General features: G+C 39.5%; 1 protein-coding gene across 3 annotated transcripts in view; it reads left to right on the top strand.

The window, feature by feature from the left end:
- Window positions 1-26,383, top strand: part of LOC124136674 (zwei Ig domain protein zig-8-like) — a 429,679-nt gene that overhangs the window by 200,844 nt on the left and 202,452 nt on the right. Inside the window, exon 1 of one of the 3 annotated variants that reach the window (XM_048401631.1) lies at window positions 4,986-5,165. The exons of 1 other annotated variant lie outside the window; for it this stretch is intronic. The gene's annotated coding sequence lies outside the window, so the exon portion shown is untranslated. Of the gene's footprint in view, window positions 1-4,985; window positions 5,166-5,212; window positions 5,338-26,383 lie in introns of those variants that run through there. One more of the 3 variants, XM_048401677.1, reaches the window with a different exon arrangement.

Raw genomic sequence — 26,383 nt, forward strand, 5'->3', positions numbered from 1 at the left:
AGCCTGGCAAGGTATATCATGGATAGTCTTTAATGTCAGCATCCAGTGCAGTCCTCCAGTGTGTCCCTCAAGATCAGTCACACAACCGCAGTGCAAACAGGTCAGGGATCACAGATCTTCAAACACATCTTGTGGAGTTAACAGTAGGCATTACATACATGCCCTTTGATCAGTTCCAGTGTGTTTGACATAGTTTTAACATGGACTTTAACATGTTCTTGTTATGTTAGACAAACTCTGTGATATGAGTGTGGCAGAGTTCAAATAGCGCTTCTGATTCCATCCCTGATTTTAGGCATCCGTTTCTGACATCGTTCTTCATGACAGGAAGAAAGGATGTGGATAATACCAATAAAATCACTTCAATGACGTAGTAAAAGTAACAAAGCTATTGCTTGTAAGTAATGTCTGTATTTGTATAACAATACTTAATTGTTCAACTGTAATATATATAGAAAACTAATCAGGTTCGCATGTAATAACAATTTTATGAAACGAGTGAATAGTTCTGGTATCTTCCAAGCAAAAGCAAGCCGATCACCGACCTATTAATGAAATATGGGTATTACACGGGAGCGAGTTTAGTATTTTATTTATTACTTGCTGTTTATAATTTTTTTCTAAATTTCACACTCGTGTGTGAATAGGCAGACATCAACGCAATCCACATCATGATCCAATTGAGTGTAACTGAATAATACTTCAAACATGTTAAAAGTTGACACATATTCATTTAATACCATACAACGGCCCACCTTTAGAATTCGGGGTCCGTTCCATAAAGCTATTGTAGTGCTAAGATTATCATAACTCCCATTTTTTAACAGATTTATAACTGTTGTTGCACTATTATTGCCTTGTGTAACGGGGTCCTGCACCACAAAGTTTACAATCACTTCACAATACCCTGTGACGTAATTTGTGGAATTTTGTCGCAAGATCCACCGGCGTAACAATGCCTTGCGACATCAGCCAAACAACAGGGTTGCTGGGATCATCGAGTGTGCATAAGCTCCTCTCAGTGGTCTAACATCTGTACATGCAGTGTCATTGAATAAGCCCAGGGATGTTGGGAGTTTCAATATTTGTTAGTGAAACTTGTTCCAACAGTACATAAGCACACGTGGGCACGGGTGGCCCAGTCGTCTAAGGCGCCGCGATTCGCTGTGCAGGGTTTCATCCCTTGGGCACGCCAGAAACCTATGATTGTGGGTTCGAATCCCGGGTTGGCCCTGATTATGTTTCTAGGTTTGTCAGCACCATACCCGTGCTCGTGTGTTTCACCCAAGTGGTAAACGTCTGAGACCTGCATCACTTCAGGCTTTCCTCCCACATTAAGCTGACACGCCGCGATATAACTGGAAAACTGTTATAAGCGGGCGTTAAACCAAACTCACTCACTCACTCAGTACATAAGCACACGCCTTGGTATACACAACATGTTTCGGTTGGACATCTCAAGTATTGTTATGAAATACAAGCATTACTTGTTATATAAAATACATTGATGTTGTTAGAAACATATTTCAAACCTTTCTGTTTTGAGTTACATTCAGTTATCTCAACATGGACATGAATAAAGAATGAATTACTCTCAGTAAAGTTGACAATCCCAGAAAGTTTGATTCAAAAGTCACTGTTTTTCTGCAAACTTAAGTTTTAAGATACAAATATGACAGTTGATAATTACCAAAAATACAATGCCTTACAGTCACAACATAAGACTAAGATCATTTGACTCAAGACCTAAGAGGTGTTGCTGACATATCCGTAACTAGGGCCGGGACGAGTCCAAATTTACTACCCGGGTACCCACACCCCGCTGTTGGTTTCAAGAGATAGGTACAAAATGTCCGATTGGGAATAGTTTGACAGTAGCCGGAGCACTATGTATAAAACGATCTGGTGATGCAAGTTGACAGAAGTTTTATCTTTATTTAATCATATATGTCATAAGGAATGCGTTCATAGTTATGAAGAAATGTGAACATAAGTGACTTGTGTAACCGTGTTGTTAATACTAGTTATAGTGAATTTTTGTCATGAACACTACATTAAGTGACTAACCACGGGTCTGGGTAGTCCTGTGGGTACCCAGGTCCTACTCAGGACTATGATGTGGTGATGGAGTTGGATGGCCATTGTTATCAACATTATCCTCTCCAAGGTCAACATACTTCTGCCAATGATGCAGGAGTGCCTGAATCCCACTGATGTGGCTTGGTGGTGTAAAATGTCCTCCACAGCAGAAATGACATCATTGTCATTTGCATAATATATTCCAGACAGACCTTCTTTGTAGGACCTTCTTTGCAGGACCTTCATTGTAGGACCTTCTTTGCAGGACCTTCTTTGCAGGACCTTCTTTGTAGGACCTTCTTTGCAGGACCTTCTTTGTAGGACCTTCTTTGCAGGACCTTCTTTGTAGGACCTTCTTTGTAGGAGGATGTTTCAAAAGCTTTGACTTTTGTTTAGTCTCTGGCTGATACTGGTGAACCCAAGATTCTTCGGTGGTTACAAATCACGTGCACTGAACAAAAAAATAAAATATATAAACTTCAGTTTTAATTATTATTCAACTGGGCCATACAAAAAGCAAATGAAGAGGTTTGTTTATCAGTGATGTTTCCATGTAACAATATACTTCGCAAGATGTAACAATGAAACATCAATGGAAATGCGAGAATTATCATGCAGACCAACTGTATTCAGTCAGGGCTGTCTCTCTATATAAGCAGTTGATGTGACCTAAAGGATGAATTATAAACATCTGGAGAGAAATGCCCTTTAAATCTGTTTAGAGTCTCAAACATGAGTCATTTGTCAATGAAAAACAAAAGTAAAAATATAAATTACCTGACACACTGGGTAAAGAGTTATTGGGATGGAAAAGAAATCTGTGACTTAATTTGGCTGTGATCGTTCCCAGTTTCTCTCTCCAGATAAAGAAGCTTGTATGTTAGCTAAATAAGACGTCTGTACTTTGGTAAAGGAAGAAGACAATCTAATTAACTAAGCCATGTATTATTTGAAAGAAACCACACGCATGGTCCCAATGGCATGGGACACTGAATTTGTCAAATACCTCAAGTAATCAAATTTTGTGAAAGTTGTTTAATTACAAAGACAATTCTGCTTGAAATTTGTTTGCAGGAAAAATGTATATATGTTAACATATATAAAACATATGTCAAAATTTAGTCTGGAAACTGAATTTGTTTTTGTTTGTGAAAGAATGTTGTTATAAGCTGAAGTCAAGTGTATTTCAGCAAAATCACAAAGGGTCGCAAATACTTGTATCTAGTGGCAAACTAGGGGTTGATAAAATGAGCAACAGTCCTTTCATCTGGGTTTCCTGACACAAAGGTCAGCCAGGTCACACATTGTTACCACCATGTCCTCAGAAGCTGTCCTCCTCTGACAAGTAGTGGGTTTATGGATGCAAATATGGATACAAGTACTGATACAAGTATGGGGTCAAGGCCATGGCCAGACTACTTACTCAGAAGATACTTGACCCCAGTGGCCCCCAGTAACCCTAACATAGACCTTTGCAGTGAAAAGTCTGTTGCACTATTACCATGCTCTCAGATATCTTTTCCTTTGGGGGGCACGGGTGGCCCAGTCATCTAAGGCGCCGTGATTCGCAGTGCGGATTTGTGCCCCTTGGGCAACCAAGAAACTTATGGTTGCGGGTTCGAATCCCAATTCACCCCGATTATGTTTCTAGGTTTGTCAGCAACAAACCAGTGCTCGTGTGTTTCACCGAAGTGGTAAACGTCTGAGACATGCATCACTTCGGGCTTTCCTCCCACATTAAGCTGACACGTACGCCGCGATATAACTGGAATACTGTTAAAAGCGGCGCTAAACCCAACTCACTCACTCACTCTTTTCCTTTGATACTGTTTGATTGAAAAAGCTGAAATTTGGCGTGCATGTTCCTTCTTATGTAGACATCTTATTTTTTTTCCAATCATGCTGATTTCTTTTAATTTGTTTTATTACAAATATTGAAAAATTATTATTTTACAAGAGTTTAAAAAGATTACCCTTTAAGGCACAGAAAAATGAAACTTTTCAAAGCCTCATGATTAACAATCATTTTTGTTGTCAAAATAATGTTTGCAAAATCTTTCTTATTTTCTTTTTCCTCGAATTTATAGCTTTGATTTCTGACATTACAGATGCTTAGCACCATTATAAGGTTGAAGCATCATCAGGCGAGCTACAGAGCCATAGACAGAGCTATAGACCAGCCATTTTTTTAATTTAATGCGTCCTATTCAATTCCTGCTGCCTAATGTAGCATACACTTACTGAATTGATTAATCATGACATACAGTGTAGATTTATCTCACACAGGCCATTCCATCTCCATCACTGTGTTTGCCTATGCATTAATAGGATGAAATATTCATCATGTACAGTGAACACTGTTTTCACAAAATATCCATTTCTGTTTTCAAGTTTTCAGTACTGATCAGCTTTTAATTATGAACCTCTTTTCAAAATGATGGCATTTCAATTTGTTCCATATATTGTTTATACATTAAATAAATATGAATACAGTTCAATATCTTCTATAACTTGATATTACACTCGAAATGGCATTGAATTAGATATAATATAGATCTGTTGGTGCATGCATCCCGACTTCATGTACATGATAACCCAGGTATTGCTATCTCTATGACTGCTTTCCATAACGATGGAACAATTATGGCATGATACAGTTTAGCATGTGTAAAGAATAATGCTAATCTAACATATGAAAAAAGTTGAGATATACATAAGGTATTTGTAGATTGAAATATTTCAGGTGCATTAGCCTATGCCGTTCATGTAAGAGTGAGGCTTGCACATTTCACACGTTGCTAGCCATGGTGTCTATTTGTTACTTGATTACGAACACGCTAAACATACTCTGAAAACAAACAGTGCTTTCACGCCAACACACAAAACAGGTGAATTTGAAGACTTGAAAGTGAAGTTGTCTGACCCGTCGGCTGAGACCCTGGACAGATATTCACTTATCTTGTAGGGAAATAGCATTGCTTTCTCTGGTGCATAGGATACAAAGCCTGCCTAATAGAGCTCCTGACAGGGTTTTGTCAAGTCGCCAACGCTGAAGGGCTAGCCCCCGAGACGGATATGTGATCGAGGTAAAACAGTGCTCTTGTCATTCAGTAACAGATAAAGAAGGGTTTCGTTAATAATCGCTGGATTATGTTGTATCTATACACTGTTGGAAGGGTAGTCCTCAGTAGGAGGAGCACGGTCTATGATCAGTCAGTGTGAAAGGAGATTTCCTGTATCAGTATGCTATCTGTACAAGTAAGTAATAGACATATATATCTTGCTTGTCAATTTCAACATGAAAGCATATATATATATTATCAATAGGAAGACCGAAAAGTAATTGATAATTTGTTAATTTCCACTATATAAATAATGTGTTATTATAACTTATGTGTTCAGTGTAGGAATTTGTACATAGATTTTTTATATAGTATGAGGTACTGATATCTTAAATATATGCTCAACAACAAGAGATTGTCAAATTTATGCTCAACAACAAGAGATTGTCAAATATATGCTCAACAACTATATTATATAGAGATTGTCAAATATATGCTCAACAACTAGAGATTGTCAAATTCTTGTCAATTTCAATATCCTTCACTCATGTTTAAACACAGGAGATTATCAATAGTTTGTTACTTTCAATATACTGTGTACATATTTAAACATTGCAACCAGTCAATACCTAGTTATGGCAGATTGTACTGTATACATAAGACCATACATGTCCATTTAAAGCATTTAAAGTGCTCCGTGCTTGCCAGGTTCAATAGAACTAGTCAGGTTTTAACGGTGAATGGGGTCAATAACTTGTTGATTTCGATCAATCACATGCATATCAGAAAAGGAATAATGCATTTAGCTTTCAAATTTCAGTGTGATTATTCATGTTATTATATGTATCAGAAATATATTGGAAGAATGCCATTGAGTTTCTATAAATAGTTAGGATTGTTATGCACAAAATGTTGCTTTTTTCTCTTGAACTGGGGATTGAATAAAACGAATATGATTTCTTCCTCTGAGGTTCTAATGCCTATCACTTCCTTCTTAACTCAGTGATATCCTTCTGTACTGACATTTACTGTGACTTCTCCACTTGTGATGATATCAGTAACTTTCTTCTTAATCTTCTACAAATTTGCAACTTTTACCCTCCTTTAGTCTGTCTATCCCACTTTGTCTGCCTCAGACTTGGGTATTTACAGGGTGCTGTGACATAGCTGGAACATTGCTGAAGACGGCAATACACAACATTCACTCACTCCTACATCCAGGTCGGACTCTCTATTTCTCTTATGTAGTTGTATTAACTGTGACTGTCTCCTTCTGCAATGATACTATCACTGACTGTCTCCTTCTGCAATGATACTATCACTGACTGTCTCCTTCTGCAATGATACTATCACTGACTGTCTCCAGCTCTGATACTGTCACTGATTTTCTCCTTCTGTTATATTTTCACAAATTTTCTCCTCCTCCTATGATACTATCACTGATTTTCTCCTTCTTTTCTGATATTGTTACTGATTTTCTCCTTCTGTTATGATATGTTTCACGGCTTTTCTCCTGGTATGGACCGCCTCCGTGGTCTAGTGGTAAAGCGTCCGCCCGGAGAGCAGAAGGTCCGGGGTTCGATCCCCGGCCGCGTCATACCAAAAGATGTTCAAAGATTGTACTTGTTGTTACCCTGTCTGGCGCTCGACATTAAGGGGCTAAAGCAAGGACTGGTCGGCTCGGAGGCAGTATACTGTGTCTGAGTGGGGTATTCATGTTAAACTGCGGCATGGTATCTCAGTGGGCTAGCACTATAAATCGGCATCAGTCCGGACTAGTACAAGCAGCCACACACACACGTGCATGCACGTCGCTAGTGCAATAATCTTGGACGTGACGTTAAACCCAATTTCACCTCACCTTCTCCTGGTATGATACTGTCACTGATTTTCTCCTTCTGTTGTGATACATTTTTTAAAATTTTCTCTTGTTATGATACTGTCTCTGTTTTTCTCCTTCTGTTATATCTTCATAAATTTTCTTCTGCTATGATACTACATCAATTTTCTCCTTCTATGATACTATCACTGAAACCTCCTGTTATGATACTATTTGTGGATTCATTTAAGCATCTCATTCTTGTCTTCTACTACCGGAATCTGTAATGTTTTTCTTTGGTTCTGCTCGATATGGACCGCCTCCGTGGTCCTATGGTAGAGCGTCCACCCGGAGAGCGGAAGGTCTGGGGTTCGATCCCCGGCCGCGTCATACCAAAAGACGTTAAAAGATTGTACTTGTTGTTACCCTGTCTGGCGCTCGGCATTAAGGGGCTAAAACAAGGACTGGTCGGCTCGGTGTCAGTATACTGTGTCTGAGTGGGGTATTCATGTTAAACTGCGGCATGGTATCTCAGTGAGCTAGCACTATAAATCGGCATCAGTCCGGACTAGTACAAGCAGCCACACAAACACATACTCGTACATGCACGTCGCTATAATAAGTGCAATAATCTTGGACGCGACGTTAAACCCAATTTCACCTCACCTCTGCTCGATATGACATTCCCTTTCTCATGCAATGCTGTTTATCTATTTCTCTTTGTTCAGACGTTTAAGTCTTTGGATCTCTGAAATATGACTGATACTGTATTTTTTTCCACCAACTATTGACATAACCAGTCACAGGGGAGGCTGCAGGGGTACAAAAACTGCTGACCTAAGCCATAACTCAACTCTTTTCATTCAGGCACTCTATCACTCATATAGGTGAATGTTACGGCAGGGTTTTACCAGATGTATAATGTTGGATGCAAATAATTTGTGTTGCAAGGACACAATAAGGTATGTCTGTTTTAACGATTAAAAGAAAGTGAAGTGTTGGATTACATCTAACATATAACTGACATTCTATTCTTGAAAGATATATACACTGAGCTCAGGTGTCTTAACATTGAAATCCCCATCTATTGTAGGCTAAAGGCTTCTGAGCAATGAGGGCAGCGGGGTAGCCTGGTGGTTAAAGCGTTCGCTCGTCACGCCGAAGACCCGGGTCCGATTCCCAACATGGGTACAAAGTGTGAAGCCTATTTCTGGTGTGCCCCACCGTGATATTGCTGGAATATTGCTAAAAGCCGTGTAAAACCATACTCACTCACTCACTCACTCACTCACTCACTCACTCACTCACTCACTCACTCACTCACTCACTCACTCACTCTAAGCAATGATATGACAGTAACATGTCGGCAGCCTGGAATCCCCAGGAAAAGAAAATATACTCACCGCCAAAAATAATGCAAACAATAGAAACATATAGAGATGTATGTACCTTAAGAAGAGATGTTTCCAATGTGTACCAATTGATGACAATCTAACAATTAGGCAAGTGTTACCACAGAGTGTCTTCATTTCTTATCAAGATATGCAACACATGATTTCCAAACTTTACACGCTAATCCTGCACGAGACAAATGGTGCATCTTGAGTCATGCATCTATGACATCACATGTGATAGATTCATGAGCATCGGTTCAGACAACATACCAGTATGTTCGTTTGTGCATCAATCCAATCTAACATCTCTTGAACAGGAGTAATTCATCATATATTAACCAACATATAGTAAACTACGGTTATAACAAACTCAAAGGGACCACTAATTTTAATTTGTTATAATCGTAGTTCGTAATTAGCATATGTACAACATATATTTATCAAATGGACAGGATAAAAAATAGTTCGCTATATCCATCAGTTCGTTATAAGTGTGTTTATTATAAACATAGTTTACTGTATATGGTATTCGTGTTTCTTTTGTCGATGAGTATAGACCTAGTTATGCCTTGTTATAATACATAACCAAATTCCAAGGTTTAGCTGCATGAATCCCAGAGCTCATGTTCAGTTAACTTAAAACCCATTTACAATGTATGTTGCAGCTAGATATCTTGTAACGGGTTAATGGCATCCATCAGAATGATGCTTCTAATTGAAGACATCCTAACCTGCACCTAGTAATGGTAATCCTCTTGGTATTTCTCCACTCTCCCGATGTAATCTCCTTATCAATAGAACATTTATGATACACTTGGCAACATATCAGGTATCACATGTACATTGAAGGCTTGCTTTTATTGCTGGTTATTCTAAGTTCCTGACCCAAAACAATACAAGGGAGGAAGCTGGTTTTACTGAGTACCTGGGTATATTAATCATGGACATTGTGGTGTTTTATCTTTGCGATGTATGTCTTGTGATTTGCAGAGATCCGGGAAGTTCTTTTGAAGGAATGAAAACTGATGACAGGTGGTGGTTGTTTATGTTACAAACAGACCTGAAACAAATGCGGATGTTCTGATATTAGTCTTGTTTCTGTGTTTAGTGAGCATTACCCACTGTCCCTAATCGAGACCAAAACAGTAGTTTTTTCAGGTGGTTTTACAGAAGATGTTTCTTTTTTTGGTGTTACAGTTTGAGAGTAATGTTATCTGGCAATTCTATCTCCCAGGATTGAATCCTAACTGTAACGTTTTCCTCAGCACAGACTGACAGAAATACAAATTAGTACATGTATGTGTACTGATAGAAATGACAAACATGATCGGGTGGTCAGGCTCACTGACTTGGTAAATGCATGTCATCATATCCCAATTGCGTGGATCAATGCTCATGATGTCTATCCCTGGATTGTCTGGTCCTGATTCGATTATTTGCAGACCGCTGCATATAGCTGGAATATTGCAACAAACAAACAAAATGATGGAAATGAATAAGGGAACACCCAGTTTTAGACACAGTAAAATGATATGCTATCATGTGTTCCCAGCCCTGTCAACCAATTATGTGTTGGTAACAGTGCACACAAACACATCTCAACATTTGATTCTGAACTTGTATTTGTGCTGTTTTAAAAAGTAAAGCCGGTTCCCTATATTTTTTATTTTTCTCTTATTCGTTTCCATCAGTACACATATTTATTTCCATGTAAATACTGTGTGGATTCTGTGATAGACTAGGTCCCATGTATCTTATATTTGTAACTGTTGAGTAAATAGGGACTAGGTGTTCGTAATAACTGAGGAATGATGTCTATTAAGGAAATGCAGCTCTCAGCTGTACTGTGAGTCATCACTCTGAATGGTGTCTATTGAGGAAATGCAGCTTCAGCTGTATTGTGAGTCGTCACTCTGAATGGTGTCTATTGAGTAAATGCAGCTCTCAGCTGTACTGTGAGTCATCACTCTGAATGGTGTCTATTGAGGAAATGCAGCTCTCGGCTGTACTGTGAGTCATCACTCTGAATGGTGTCTATTGAAGAAATGCAGCTCTCAGCTGTACTGTGAGTCATCACTCTGAATGGTGTCTATTGAGGAAATGCAGCTCTCAGCTGTACTGTGAGTCATCACTCTGAATGGTGTCTTTTGAGGAAATGCAGTTCACAGCTGTACTGTGAGTCACAACTCTGAATGGTGTCTATTGAGGAAATGCAGCTCTCAGCTGTACTGTGGGTCACAACTCTGAATGGTGTCTATTGAGGAAATGCAGCTCTCAGCTGTACTGTGAGTCATCACTCTGAATGGTGTCTATTGAGGAAATGCAGCTCTCAGCTGTACTGTGAGTCATCACTCTGAATGGTGTCTATTGAGGAAATGCAGCTTCAGCTGTACTGTGGGTCATCACTCTGAATGGTGTCTATTGAGGAAATGCAGCTTCAGCTGTACTGTGAGTCATCTCTCTGAGAAGGATGAGTGCTCACACTTTCAACCACTGGTTTGTCTGATCTAGTACCAACCAGTTGAACGAGGCTGAACACCCATTTCCTTTCTATCCTTGTCGCTATACAAGTTTATAATCTTGAATGCGATGATGTTAAACCCCATTTAACCTCACCTGAATAACCAGAGCAAAAGTCACAACAGCACCTTCACCTGGATGGTATTTGGAGATCATTGTCTTCTGCATCTCCCATGTTGTGATGTAGTTGAAGACAGCAGAGGACACTTCACTCAGTCGTATTTGTATGCATGTCTCAGGTCCGGGTGATATTGTCCCCTAGATGTATGACAGGCTGGATATATATGAGACCATTTCAAATATTTAGTATCAGAGAAAAGGATTATCCATAGCTGGAGTCGTATGGCAGCAGGCCATTACATTGGGAGAAGCAGTCCATATCTACTATACTGGTAATCATATATCATTTCATGTGATCACTTCTATGTCAAGTAGATCACAGAATACTCAAAATTTTAACCCTATTTCTATCCTATTTAGTAAATTTGTATGATAAAATCTACAAACGTAAGAAATATACCTGAATATATCTTGATATAAAACAGTATGTACTTCATAAACATTCATATAAGTCCATGAATAATTTTTAAAAGTTGTAATAAATGGTATATTTCCTCCAAGGGTTAACAGCCAATTTCAGTGCTCCAATTCTTCATCATGACAAAAATAGACTGTCAATTCTTTAATCCCTGGCACATTCAGCAAGTACTTGTTAAGTCCGAGGTCTATGGTCTGTGTAGGGTCTGCTGTGTAGGACATATGGGGGCCTGTCCAGCCCAATTGAATAACTCATCTATGTAAGCATCCAGTTGAGGAACTAGCAGCCACTTTTTGTTACGTTCAGGCCCATTAATTCAGCCGAGGGCTTCTAAGAAGCTGTGTAAACAATCTCATTGAGGGAAACTGTTAATAGAAAAGTTTACCCGATCTCGTCTACGATATTGGTTGGCACGTGTCCCTGGGTAAATATCACAGGTAGCGAAATTGGGAAGGGCTTGTTACGCTCTGTACCGTAATGATGGCAAAGGAAGGTAGCACATAACTTGGCCATGTTTTAAAGATGGAATTTAGATTATTTTATTATCTTTTTTATATGGTTTGTTTTAATGATAGATATGTTTTGGATTTATTAAAAAATGGTGTTTATCATATTTTTTTTATACAAGTAGTGATTTAAGGTTGAGAATGTGCCAATTTATCATGATATGAGTTCATGACATTGTGCCATGTTAGTTTGTTTGCATCTTGTTGGCATGCCGATTTCATATCCTCTGCACATCCAAACCTTTGTTCAAATGTAATTTTCAATCATGATCAGAAGCTAATCAAGTCACCCCTTTTGGAAACTATGTGTTATACGATATATGCAAAGCTCTTGGAAAAGTGCATGCAACAGTATCACAGAAATAAATAAAACCCACCAAAATAATGACTTTATAGCCATTTTAAGTTACATTTAAGCTAGCTGAAGTGTGCGCAGAAAGTAGCCTCAATTTCAGAAGACATTGTTTGGATGCTAAGGGTAAAATTACCTCTCTGACTGCATACTAGAAACTAGAGTTTTGACCTGTTTCAAGGGATTCATCTGGGTACTTCTGATATGATGCTCTTTTCAAAATATTCGACAAACCCCTGCTGTCCTAAGGATACAGGATTATATTTATGAAATGACATGTTCTTGCTTCAGACGTTACATGCACATTCTCCAACAAGTAGTTCCAAGGGAGCAGGGAAAGAATGTCATTTTGACTATTTGTAGATAAATTTGTGTAATATTGACATAATCTTGCATGTGTAACATGTCTTTTGTGAGTATACTATTTTTTCAATGACATTTATAAGACATACCTGCATTTATTAATAGAAAGGGGTTTTCCAATTCTAATGAAGGACTTTATGTACTGGTAAGCCTTATTTTATTTTAGCCTTTTTGCATCTCGATGTTTTTTTTTATGTTTCGTAGGAACAAACTGTGATGGCAAACATTTAATTAATTTTTGCATTCAATTATCTCAACATTAGTGTGAGATAAAAATGTATGGGATAAAAGGATTAAGATGGTCTGGCTGTGTCGATAGCTCCTGCATTTAGTAATTGGGCTGTGGTGATGACACCTTAATTCATCTCTATCAGGAATACTACGATATGAATGATAGGAATGTTTCCCTACTTGAGATAATCCAGGTTCACAGAAGGTCAAGGGCTCCCCATTGCTGGGGATAGACCATAGCTGTGTAAAGTTGATAGGAATGTCAGTGTATAAAATAACGGAGGATATCATACCTTGTCATGCAGATGTATCTATCTTGTAACAAGGGACCATATTATTTTATTTTATTTTGTAATAAGTTCCGTATTTGAGATCTGCATTTTACTTTGACATTAGATAGCTTTGTTCAAATTGTTAATTCAATCAGATAGTGATGTAGTGAAACCTATTTTACTTATAGTTATTACCGGTAATATGAACCTGAAGCATCGGCTGGTATCACTCAAATATGTTTCAAATATTAAATTGCTTCCTGTGACCTGCGTGTGGCTTAAAGGAAGTGTGTATACTAGGTTTCTGGATGTTGGTGCTAATTACATCACTGAAGTTTCTGATACTGGTAGAGCAGGACATGTTTACCTTTGCCGTTACTTTCAATGATTTTCAGTAATATTTATAACTATTGACAGATAATCAAGACTTGATAATTCTCTGATGTCGACATTATATATATTAGAAACTATAGCACACGTGTACTAGATTTATAAATGAAAGATTTTAAACCCAGTGTAGCGGCCATAAAATTTCCGAGTCCCGTGATGGGATTCGAACCACGGACCTTCTGATCCAATGTCGGACGCCTTGTCCACATGACCAAAGAGGTTAACCCCGTCAGCAAGCTGACAAGGTAAGGATGTCATCTGTGGGATGACTCCACGCCCTGCTACATACTCCCCCGTCAACAGAAGGCACGTCCCGGGCCGCATAGTAGAGTACTGAGGCTTATTTTGCTCAAATTTAATATGAACGTGCTCAGCCCCACGTTGGGCGCCAATGTAGCGGCCATAAAATTTCCGAGTCCCGTGATGGGATTCGAACCACGGACCTTCTGATCCAATGTCGGACGCCTTGTCCACATGACCAAAGAGGTTAACCCCATCAGCAAGCTGACAAGGTAAGGATGTCATCTGTGGGATGACTCCACGCCCTGCTACACCAGCATCCATCTTCATTAGATCTACACTCTGACCCTATACCCAACCATCCACTACCCACTTCACACACCCTATCCCACTTCACACACCCTACCCCACTTCACACACCCTATGCCACTTCACACTCCCTATTCACTTCACACACCCTACCCCACTTCACACACCCGAAGCCACTTCACACTCCCTATCCCACTTCACAAACCCTACCCCACTTCACAAACCCTACCCCACTTCACACACCCTACCCCACTTCACACACCCGAAGCCACTTCACACACCCTACTACACTTCACACACCCTACACTATACTCTACACACCCAACTACACTTCACACACCCTACACCATACTCTACACACCCAACTACACTTCACACACCCAACTACACTTCACACACCCTACACCATACTCTACACACCCAACTACACTTCACACACCCTACACCATACTCTACACACCCAACTACACTTCACACACCCTACACCATACTCTACACACCCAACTACACTTTACATACCCTACACCATACTCTACACACCCAACTACACTTCATACACCCAACTACACTTCACACACCCAACTACACTTCACACACCCTACACCATACTCTACACACCCAACTACACTTCACACACCCTACACCATACTCTACACACCCAACTACACTTCACACACCCTACACCATACTCTACACACCCAACTACACTTCATACACCCAACTACACTTCACATACCCTACACCATACTCTACACACCCAACTACACTTCACACACCCTACACCATACTCTACACACCCAACTACACTTCACACACCCAACTACACTTCACACACCCAACTACACTTCACACACCCTACACCATACTCTACACACCCAACTACACTTCACACACCCTACACCATACTCTACACACCCAACTACACTTCACATACCCTACACCATACTCTACACACCCAACTACACTTCACATACCCTACACCATAGTCTACACACCCAACTACACTTCATACACCCTACACCATACTCTACACACCCAACTACACTTCACACACCCTACACCATACTCTACACACCCAACTACACTTCACACACCCTACACCATACTCTACACACCCAACTACACTTCACACACCCTACACCATACTTTACACACCCAACTACACTTCATACACCCAACTACACTTCACACACCCTACACCATACTCTTCACACCCAACTACACTTCACATACCCTACACCATACTCTACACACCCAACTACACTTCATACACCCTACACCATACTCTACACACCCAACTACACTTCACACACCCTACACCATACTCTACACACCCAACTACACTTCACACACCCTACACCATACTCTACACACCCAACTACACTTCACACACCCTACACCATACTCTACACACCCAACTACACTTCATACACCCAACTACACTTCACACACCCAACTACACTTCACACACCCTACACCATACTCTACACACCCAACTACACTTCACACACCATACACCATACTCTACACACCCAACTACACTTCATACACCCTACACCATACTCTACACACCCAACTACACTTCACACACCCAACTACACTTCACACACCCTACACCATACTCTACACACCCAACTACACTTCACACACCCTACACCATACTCTACACACCCAACTACACTTCACACACCCTACACCATACTCTTCACACCCAACTACACTTCACACACCCTACACCATATTCCTCTTCACACCAAACTACACTTCACACACCCTACACCATACTCTACACACCCAACTACACTTCACACACCCTACACCATATTCCTCTTCACATACCCTATCCCTCATCACACACCATACTCCACTTTACACACCATAACCCATTTAAAAACGTCCTTCATCCAAACCTTAACCACCAACCTAACTCATCCTATACATTGGTGGGGAGCACAGGTGGCACAGTGGTGTAAGAGGCTGCAATTCAGCTGAGCAATGGTTTAAGTCCCAGATTTGCCCTGATTATGATCCTTGGCTTGAAAGTACAATACCCATGTATCACTAACACAAACTGTATCACATTGTGCTCTCATCAATCAGACACCCTGTGATATGACTGTTCAAATCCAACTCACTCACCCACTCATGAGCCTAAAGCAACAGAACTTCTAACATGCATGTATCACTGCCACCATTGTATTGATTATGTACTGTGTAGTTAGTAATTTGGTACAGCCCACAGCATAGAAAATACGATCCCCTTTTTAGGTATTTAGAACTAACACCGGCACAATTTCTTTGATATTTCTGAGGCTCCAGACTTTATTTCCTCAAAAATCAGACTTGACATATGAAACTGCACAAATTACCTGTAAGAGAGTTTATGTAAACAGTTAATTTCAGTACTTCAAGGGCTGTTTTCTTAGATCCAGAACTTTTCCATTTTTTAACAATATTGGAAGAATTCGGACCACCAAGACTCACACGTAAAAATACAGTTGTAAATGAGGTCAGCTGTCACGTCTCGGGGCAGCCATCCATATTCCGCTGCATGTGCACCACATGTGCAGGAGATGCTTGGCTTGGGTTGGGGATTTCTTATCAATATTACCGCAATAAATGACATTTTTGACTAGTTGATTTATGCTGCACGGAAGTCAATAGTTATTGATAGCAACCCCATGGCGTTGATTCTATGTTTGATATCACAGCACAAAGTTGTTATCATTGAAATTCTTCGAAACATATGTAGAACCGAGTATTGGTTAGGTTTAAGAGAATCTATATTCATCACAGTTTTATGGATAACAGCTTCTTCATTCTATGTAGACAAAGGGCTGCTTCTTTCCCCTTCATCAGGTGAATGACTGGGTGATATATATATGTATGTATGTATGTATGTATGTATGTATGTATATATAATAAAATAATAAAGTCCACGATAGTCCAACATCTTCTTTATATCAGTTTCAGACATAGTACTTTCGCTGTCTCATGACAGCTCTTCAGTGTAACTGATAATGATCACTGAAGAGCTGTCATGAGACAGCGAAAGTACTATGTCTGAAACTGATATAAAGAAGATGATGGACTAACGTGGACTTTATTATTTTATTATATATTACATGTTCCCCCGAGTGAACATTATTATATATTACATGTACAACGAGTGAACATTTACCTCATTTTTGTATATATAGAAGACATTAGGGCTGGGACAGCTAACGTGGGTTCTTGGGTTGGGCGAGTAGGACCCGGGGGCACGGGTGGCCCAGTCGTCTAAGGCGCCGCGATTCGCTGTGCAGAGTTGCGTCCCTTGGGCATGCCAGAAACCTATGATTGTGGGTTCGAATCCTGGTTCGCCCCGATTATGTTTCTAGGTTTGTCAGCACCATACCCGTGCTCGTGGGTTTCACCGAAGTGGTAAACGTCTCAGACCTGCATCACTTCCGGCTTTCCTCCCACATTAAGCTGACACGCCGCGATATAACTGTAATACTGTTAAAAGCGGCGTTAAAACCCAACTTACTCACTCACTGAGTAGGACCCGGGTACCCACAGTAGTCACGTATTGTTTGATGACTAAAATTCACTATAACTCCATGGTTATGCTACACTAATGTTCGCATTTCTTTCTGACTATGCACACATTTCTTCTGACTTTTATATGCTTGAATAAAGAGACAGCTTCAGTGTATGCATGTCCAGATTGGTTTGTACGTGTATCTGAATAATTTTTGCTCGGGTCCGGTGAAACAATTCCCAAGGGGACATTTTGTACCTAACTCTTGAGACCTACAGCGGGTATCCGAGTCGGGTCGAGTAATAGGGTTGTCGGGTACTGGGGTAGTAAATTTGGACTCTTCCCAGCCATAGAAGAAATTGAATGTGTTGTGATGAAACTCATTGATGTTGATCCAGCTAATGAAAGAATCTCGTTGTGTTCTGCTTGCTACTGATCGCTAGCGACCACTCTGCTATGCCAGGATCTGATCATGGGTTTAAGTCCAAGATTCCCCCTTATTTTATAACTTGGTTTGTCAGAACCATACTGATGTTCATTGCATTTTAAATGTGAATAATTAACTCGCCTTTGCATGTGTTTGTGATGGGCATCACAGGTCCAGCAGGATATGCTTTTCATTTCACAAACCCCTAGTATCATTACTATTTAACTATCTGATAGTGATCCACAAACTCATGCTTATGATATAGTAATAAACTAGGACCTGGGCCCACTTGCACAAAGCGATCTTAGCGCTAAGATGATTGTAACTCCCATACTTTAACATAGGCTTACAATAGTCGTAGCGCTAAGATCGCTTTGTGAAAGTGGGCCCTGGTTGTACTTCAGCAGCTGAAAATCAACAACTGCTTGAATATTGTGTGTAAAGTACAGTTTACTCATTTGAAAGATAACAACAGACAATAGCATTGAGAATTATTATCTCCAGTATGAATTAGTGGTGCAAGTTATGACTTACTGTGGAAATGTTTTATCTATATAATTACCCAAGACAGGGATTATTTGTAAATAAAACCATTAATTTACAGACGTTAACATTCTGAAGACTTGGTTATCAGCAAAACTATTTTTTGCATGCAATTAGAGACCATATACTTAGTAGATAAACATGCTGTGTTTCTAAATAGAGCTTAGCTTGTTACCTGCAGATGTAACCATGCTAACTCTACCTTTCTACCTGAAAATTATATGGTAACAAATTTCTGCAACTACGACTTACTGGATGCCAGGAGATGGGTTTGGTATTTTCACTGGCACTTAACAGGTATTCATTACTGATCTATCTATAAGTTGTGTGAGCTTGAATTGGGCGTTATGACGAAAGAGTAAAATTTTAATGAGTAAAATGTTATTGTATGAAGCTTGTTTTCGTATGTATGGATTTGAGTACCATGGAAATGAAATTATATCAGAATATTATTATTGGATTACATGTTGAATATGTGTATGATATGCATGTGCATTACATGATAGTGTTGCTCTTAAAGGGGGTCTTGTCCCTGTACAGTCAAGCTATTACTGCCTAGATGTAAAGGGCATTCCAGATAGAAACATTAGAAGTGACAGGGGCTAATTGATACATTTATAAAATCTTCAAAAAAAAAGAGAGGTAAAATGGCAATAAATAATGAATAAGATAATAACAGCAATGTTGTCAAATAGTATTTCTAAATTTCTTGCCACAATGTCATCAAAGGCGACTCTGCTTGTCGTAAGAGGTGACTAACGGGATTGGGTGGTCAGGCTGACTTGGTTGATGCATGTAATTGAATCCAAAATGCAGATTGATGCTCATGATGTCAATCACTGAATTGTCTGGTCCAGACTTTATTTACAGACCGCCATCATATAGCTGGAATACTGCTTAGTACAGCGTTAAACAACAAACAAACAAACAAACAAAATCAATTGAAACATAAACCTTTAACCAGTCAAATAGAGAATTACTGACATATTGATCATTAAATAGCCTTAAGACAAATTTCTCTTATGTGAATTAAATTTTCTTTACCAACGGATTATGCTGTTCAGTCAAATAAATACAGTTGAATATATTTATTATAAATATCCATTTTTTTAAGGTACATCACAGATGACCCTGGTGTGTCATAACTAACCTAAAGAGTGAGTGAGTGAGTTTGGTTCTACGCCGCTTTTAGCAATATTCCAGCAATATCATGGCGGGGGACACCAGAAATGGGTTTCACACATTGTACCCATGTCGGGAATCGAACCCGGGTCTTCGGTGTGACGAGCAAACTCTTTAACCACTAGGCTACCCGACCGCCCACTAACCTAAAGAACTAATGGGACTAACACCAACCAAGAATAATCAGACTGCATAATTTATCACAACTTATATTATATCCAGTTGGTGCTCACAAGTCTGGAAAATAAATTTGTTAAAGATTTTGAATCTGTCTCCTCAAAATTCCTTTCAAGTTTAGTAGAGTTTGTTATTGATGAATTTCAAATTACCTTTTAGATAAGAGCTTCCTTGAAAGTGAAGTATAAAACTGCTACAGGTTATTAGTTTATCTGTTATTATTTATCATGGTCTTTTCATGCGGCTGACAGAGTCAGACCTTGATAACAAATGAGTTGAGATAAATGACAGCATTTGATGAAATGACACGTGGAGGCACACCAATTGCAATAAATATGTCATTATATGTCACTTTCGTGTCTCCATGTTTACATTATATGATAAAAGTTTTAAATCAATGTCCGAAATCTTTTGTTATGGATGATTTAGCAAGCCGAGTTAAACCTCCGTATTATTGTCATTTTCTTGTTCGTCTGCAACAGTCATGCAATCGGTTTCTGTCAGTGCGGAAAGTCTTAAATCAAACTACAATGTTTGATGTCCAATCATAAACATATTTAACTGAGTATATCTGTGACAAGAGTAGGGCAAAGCCCTAGTGGGTATCTGTGTTACAATCTAAGGACTTGGCATTATCATGCACTGCTCTCAACAGAGTCAGGTCAGAGGTAGATTTAAACGTGCATGTCTCGAAAATAAAGGTCAACTCTGATTCGAGTCCATGCGGCCAATAGCCCATTACACACTGTCAACTTTGACTCATAGTAGTCGTAGATCTTGCTAATTAGGTAGGAGTATTATTCTTGGTATCGTAGAAATAAGATTAGGCTTGTAAGGTGTTATTTTGTTTTACAGTGATGATATATTTAAATACAAGTAGTAATTGCTTACTGATCAAGTTCTACATCATGGAAACTTGAGATCTAATCAGCCAAGGGGAAAACTACAAATAGGTTCTTATACTGGTTCTGTTTAAGGAATCAAACCTAGGTCTTTGATGTAATGGGCAAATGCTTTAACCACTGGGCTATCCCAGCCATGTAATGGGTCGCACATGTTGTACCTATTCAGCGAAATATCCATGGTCTTTGATGTGATGAGTGAACAATTTGTCTGCCGTGCTACCTGACTGCCTCACGAAGTAGTACAGAGAGTTAACACCTTTTGTCCTCCCTAGCCTAGGTTGGTATAAATATGAAATGAGTACTGTCTTATGATAAGCATGTTTTCATTCATATTTTATATCTTATTGCTGTTATTATCTAGGGTGGGGCAGTGGGGTAGCCTAGTGGTTAAGGCATTCGCTCGTCATGCTAAAGACCCAGGTTCGATTCCCCACATGGGTACAATGTGTGAAGCTCATTTCTGGTGTCCCCTGCCGTGATTGTGCTGGGATATTACTAGAAGTGGCATAAAACCATACCCACTCTCTGTCATCTAGCGTTCAATTGATCTGAAACATTTGATGTCACATCATATTGTCTAGACTAACATAAAGTCTATAAAATCTTTTATCACACAATACATTTCTCTCTCTAAAATTAAAACAAATAATTTTCCAGATGCTGATTAAATAGAGCTGGCTAGATTTGCTTTTGTATATGTATCTAAATTGGTTTTGTTTTCATAAAATAAATATATTCCCCAGTCATGGTGCAGGACTGCATATTGTTGTATTGGTTATTTACTATAGTATGAAGATCTTGTACCAATATGTTAAATACAGGAGGAGTTGCCTGTGAATATCCAGGTTCGAATTGGTCTTCAGCAACCCATGCTTGTCATATGAGGCCACAATGCTTTTCTGTAAGAGGCAACTAACAGGATCGGGTGGTCAGGCTCGCTGACTTGGTTGATGCATGTCATTGTACCTCAGTTCCGTAGATTAAAGCTCATGATGTCAATCACTGGATTATCTGGTCGATACTCGATTATTTACTGACCGCTGTCATAAAGCTGAATATTGCTGAGTGCGGTTTTAGAAACAAACAAACAAGAAGAGTTTTAGGAGTTTATATACATAGGTTGGTAGGTTGATTTGTTGTTTAATGCCGCACTCAGCAATATTCCAGCTATATTATGGCGATCTGTAAATAATCGAGTCTGGACCAGACAATCTAGTGATTGATATCATGACATGCATCAACCAAGTCAGCGAGCCTTACCACCCGATCCTGTTAGTCGCCTCTTATGACAAGCATAGTCGCCTTTTACGGCAAGCATGGGCTGCTGAAGACCTACTCTACCCTGGATCTTCACAGGTCTTGAATACATAGAGTATCAAAGGCAGACCCATGCATCCTTTGAAATTTGTTGTTGTTTTGAACTAGGCCAGGGGACTAGTGTATACCTGTGAAGCTAGTCCTGCTTAAACAAGTAAAAAATGTTTACTGTGTTTTCATTTTATATCTGTTTTATGCAGTTACAATGTATAGCAAAATGGCAGGGCTGTGAACTGGTTCAGAATTCTAGCCCTCAAATGCTTCTTGTCAATGAGAACTACCATCATTGGATTTTACCTTCTTCTCAGCACAATTTTGTAGTCTCAGGCCAGCGGACTAGCGTGCGTGAATTTCAAAGGCTGACCAAGGGTCCACACAACACAAGTCACATAGTGATTTAATACTTCTTAAGGGGGCATGGGTGGCCCAGTCGTCTTAGGCGCCGCAATTCTCTGTGCAGGGTTGCATCCCTTGGGCACGCCAGAAACCTATGATTGTGGGTTCGAATCCCGGTTCGCCCCGATTATGTTTCTAGGTTTGGCAGCATCCATACCCGTGCTTGTGGGTTTCACCAAAGTGGGAAACGTCTGAGACCTGCATCACTTCGGGCTTTCCTCCCACATTAAGCTGACATGCTGTGATATGACTGGAATACTGTTAAAAGCGGCGTTAATAACACAACTCACTCACTAATACTCCTGAAATAGGGTGAGAGGGTGAATTTGGTTAATCATCTCTTTGAACAGTATTCCAGTTGTATCACTGTATGTCAGTCTGATGTGGGAGGAAACACTGAAGTGATGGAAGTCATATGAAAAGACATTCTAAGATTTTCCTTTCCACAACTGTTGGAAAGGGAGCATCTAGATGTACACTAAACACATGAGTCAGTGAATGAGTGAGGGAGATGAGTTTAACTCCACCTTTAACAGTATTCCAATTATATCACGGCGTGTCAGCTTAATGCGGGAGGAAAGCCCAAGTGATGCAGGTCTCAGTCTTTAGTGAAACCCACAAGCACGGGTATGGTGCTGACAAACCTAGAACATAAACAGGGTGAATCTTGGATTCTGAAATAGGACTGTGACCAGGTACAGAAAGCCCCAGCAGCCTCTCCCCATCTCTTCGACTGGGAACACAGGTTAAGGAACCCCATTGGAAGTATGCTTTGTTTGTCTAATTCCAAAGTGTGATTGCTTTTTTAAAAACAAATACCAGCAAAGCAAGCTTGCATAGGCATTTCTGCCAAAATAAATTGTGTCGTAATGTGTAGAACAATATAATGATGAGCTATGTGAAGTCAGCCACTTCATGATTTACACGGCTGTCAGGCTGTTATTGAAGATGCATGTTTTGCAAGTTATTCATTTATATCATGATTCATGCAACCCTTTTATCACGTTGAAAGCCAAAAGGGATATTATTAAAAACCTAATGTTCACTTTTCACCAAAATGGGAATTCATATTGAACAATAAATCATTTACCAACTAAATTTCAAATTCACTTTGATACTAAATTATAATGATAATATCAAGCATATTGACAATTTTGAACTAAAACAATCTCAAGAATCACATTTTTATATTTTGCCTAAATACTTTTTTTCTGCTGAATATGCGATATATGTGCCGATTATCAAGATAAATAACAGAAGCATGACTCCTTGTCAGAACAAGCAGTCAATAAATCTTGAAGAAGGTTGATGAATTACCGATAAGAATGCTCAAATTGAATTCTATTTTATTGACATTGACAATTTTGCATCTAAGGATAAATTTAAACATTTATATGCCCCCGGATATAGTCGATGCCTTGTCTGTCCGTCTGTCCGTAAAACCATACTCACTCACTCACTCACTCACTCAAGGGCTGAAGGGGTGCCTTTTGCTATTTAGGAATTTAAAAAAAAAAGATATCCTGTTTCCATGGCATCAAGTTTGACTTTGACTTTGTTCTTAGTGGTGTGTCTGTCCAGACCATATCTCTAAATTTTTCTTAAAACTGTGCACACACAAAGACCAGGCTGTCAACTGCTGCCTTTTACTATTTATGAATTTTAGAATTTATGTTTTTTCTGTTTCCATGGCAACACTTTGACTCTGTTCATAGTGGTGTGTTCCTGACATCGAAATACAAAGTTCCGAATCCCAGTTCTATAGTATTGTTTTGATAGTTCAATAACTACTCTTGTATACGGACAGACGGATTAGATAGAAATTCTCTCATCAAGTTAGACTTAAAGCTACAGTCATTTGTTCTTTCGATTTTTGTGGGGCCGGGGAGATTTGTCATCTTCTGATGAAGCTTATTTTCACAGTGTATCCCTCCGTCATCAGCAGTTTAATCATACTGAAAATAAATTTTCTATGTTCTATTGTACTTTCAAATGGATAATAGACTTTGAAATAACTCTCTGTGAAGTGTATGTGTACCTAAAGTTGACAAAGAAATAATGACAATACATGTATATAAGCTTCTCCTTTGATGAACAGCTATATTAGCATCAGAGTGACAATCAGAACAAAGTACATGGTTATTCAGTGGATGGCTGTACTGAACTTGTTGTTAAGTGGCCATAGTTCTGAAAATTGTTGTAAAGCAAATTATAGTACCATTGATAGCTGCTCAGTAAATTATTACCTGTGTCATGCTATATTTCAATCAGCTTGCCCATTCAGACACAGCATAAACCATTTCAGTTCGACTGATAATCACTATGATCCTGTGTGTATATGAAATGCATTGGAAGCATTTAGAGGCTTAATTTTGTCATAAACTGTGTCAACCTGTCCATCAAATGAAGAATTTGGAATATATGCAGGGATTAGATTGTTTGCTATTATTTTTATCAGCGCTTTGGTTGAGATTACTGTGTCATGGCTTGTAGTCAGAAACCATCTGTCCGAGCAGAAGGTTACAGGGTCATTGGATGTGACTTTTGCTGGTACAATAGCATTGTTGTTGGTGTAGTTGCAGGTTCCCGCATTGTTGCTGGTGTAGTTGCAGGTTGTTGCATTGTTGTTGATGTAGTTGCAGGTTGCTGCATTGTTGTTGGTGTAGTTGCAGGTTGTTACATTGTTACTGGTTTAGTTGCAGGTTGCTGCATTGTTGTTGGTGTAGTTGCAGGTTGTTACATTGTGCTGGTGTAGTTGCAGGTTGTTACATTGTGCTGGTGTAGTTACAGGTTGGTACATTGTGCTGGTGTAGTTGCAGGTTGCTGCATTGTGCTGGTGTAGTTGCAGGTTGTTACATTGTTACTGGTTTAGTTGCAGGTTGCTGCATTGTGCTGGTGTAGTTGCAGGTTGTTACATTGTGCTGGTGTAGTTGCAGGTTGTTACATTGTGCTGGTGTAGTTGCAGGTTGCTGCATTGTGCTGGTGTAGTTGCAGGTTGCTGTATTGTGCTGGTGTAGTTGCAGGTTGTTACATTGTTACTGGTTTAGTTGCAGGTTGCTGCATTGTTGTTGGTTTAGTTGCAGGTTGCTGCATTGTTGTTGGTGTAGTTGCAGGTTGCTGTATTGTGCTGGTGTAGTTGCAGGTTGTTACATTGTTACTGGTTTAGTTGCAGGTTGCTGCATTGTTGTTGGTGTAGTTGCAGGTTGCTGCATTGTGCTGGTGTAGTTGCAGGTTGCTGCATTGTTGTTGGTGTAGTTGCAGGTTGTTACATTGTTGCTGGTGTAGTTGCAGGTTGCTGCATTGTTACTGGTTTAGTTGCAGGTTGCTGCATTGTTGTTGGTGTAGTTGCAGGTTGCTGCATTGTGCTGGTGTAGTTGTAGCTTGTTACATTGTTACTGGTTTAGTTGCAGGTTGCTGCATTGTTGTTGGTGTAGTTGCAGGTTGCTGCATTGTGCTGGTGTAGTTGCAGGTTGTTACATTGTTACTGGTTTAGTTGCAGGTTGCTGCATTGTTGTTGGTGTAGTTGCAGGTTGTTACATTGTTGGTGTAGTTGCAGGTTCCCGCATTGTTGCTGGTGTAGTTGCAGGTTGTTACATTGTTACTGGTTTAGTTGCAGGTTGCTGCATTGTTGGTGTAGTTGCAGGTTCCCGCATTGTTGCTGGTGTAGTTGCAGGTTGTTACATTGTTACTGGTTTAGTTGCAGGTTGCTGCATTGTTACTGGTTTAGTTGCAGGTTGCTGCATTGTTGTTGGTGTAGTTGCAGGTTGCTGCATTGTTGCAGGTTGTTACATTGTTGCTGGTTTAGTTGCAGGTTGCTGCATTGTGCTGGTGTAGTTGC

The sequence above is a fragment of the Haliotis rufescens genome, unplaced genomic scaffold, assembly GCF_023055435.1.
Source record: "Haliotis rufescens isolate VD_foot unplaced genomic scaffold, xgHalRufe1.0.p SCAF_1, whole genome shotgun sequence".
In the NCBI taxonomy this organism is placed as follows: Eukaryota; Metazoa; Mollusca; class Gastropoda; order Lepetellida; family Haliotidae; genus Haliotis; species Haliotis rufescens.